Raw genomic sequence first — 1,558 nt, forward strand, 5'->3', positions numbered from 1 at the left:
TTGTGTTATATGTATTTACCATTGTGTCTTACGTTTAAGGTCATTGTGTTATATGTATTTTACCATTGTGTCTTACGTTTCAAGTCATTGTGTTATATGTATTTTACCATTGTGTCTTACGTTTCAGGTCATTGTGTTATATGTATCCATTATTGTGTTTTACGTTTCAGGTTAATGTGTAATATGTATTCATCATTGTGTTTAGTATTAGATAATTTGTTGGTATTTTTCATTACATTTACATATTATTATTACACAACGGGGTTATTAGTATTTAAAAAAACACAATGATAAGTTGAAAGACACAATGGCGAAAAAACACAATAATAAACAGAAAGACACAATGACGACAAATGACACAATGATAAGCAAAAATACACAATGACGTAAATTATTTTTTATTCTTATATAACAAAATTATACTCATATTAAAGGTAAAAAACGCTTGTTATTATGGTGAATTTTATTTAAAAAAAATATCATAGGAAAAAGTTATAAACGTTATAAAATGATGGGGGTATTAACATGTGTCTTGCATGTGGAGAGAGAAAATGTGTACAATTACCTTTATACCCTTTTTCTTTTGGTCCTTACTTGACACATGTCAATTAATTATGGCTTCTCATCCTTCTTATTTTTATTCCGCTTTGTAAAATAACTTGACCCTATCGTATATCATCTTCACAACAAGACAAATATATAATTAAAACAAATAATAAAGCTTTCTATAGATAATATGGATAGGAGACGTTCTAACAAGATATATATGACTATCTAGTCACCCATGCATTCATAAAATTTTGCATGCCCTTTAATTATATACTATATTTAACAATATGATATTAATTATTTATATTACGTACTTCCTAAGTACTATAGTCGTATGAAAAGCAACCATGCATGCCCTTCAAAAACTTTTGACCTGCTCTGCTCGATATATAAATATCTAAATATCGTTATTTGGATGGAACACACACGTATATTGGATTATTGGAATAGGTTTAAATATGAAAGTGGCGATCTTGCGAAGGATATGAAGGATTCTTAAGCATTGATTTAGTGAATCAAGGGTCGATAATATAATTACTCTAATGTTAGCAAAATTAATTACTATAAATCTTTATAAATTTCTCATGTTATAAACGTTTCTTAGGCTGTGGGTAATGGGGGGTGAAGGGAGGGGCGTGGTCCAGGTGGCGGGTGAGGTGGCGCGGACGGGCCCTGTGGAGGGGACCGCGGGGCTTGAACGAGGTTTAAGCAAGGTTTGAGTAAATTAACAATTATTTTTGGGGGTGGATCAATCAAGCCCCACTAAAGCCTATGGGGCTTGATCCAGGGACTTGATCACGAGCCACGTCAGCACCTACGTGTCGTAAATGTATTGGATCACTTGGGGCTTGATCAAGCCCCACTACCCTTAGCCTTAGACTTCTTAAACACACTAAACTTTCTAGTATAACCCTACCCCATATAATTACACATATACGGAGTAATATTTATACATAGAATATATATTCAAAACGTTAGCGATGCCTTATTTTAGAATTATTTTAGACCA

The sequence above is a fragment of the Bidens hawaiensis genome, unplaced genomic scaffold (assembly GCF_021521415.1).
Source record: "Bidens hawaiensis isolate Kalapana, Puna unplaced genomic scaffold, B.hawaiensis_p1.1 tig00035911_1, whole genome shotgun sequence".
NCBI classification, from domain to species: domain Eukaryota; kingdom Viridiplantae; phylum Streptophyta; class Magnoliopsida; order Asterales; family Asteraceae; genus Bidens; species Bidens hawaiensis.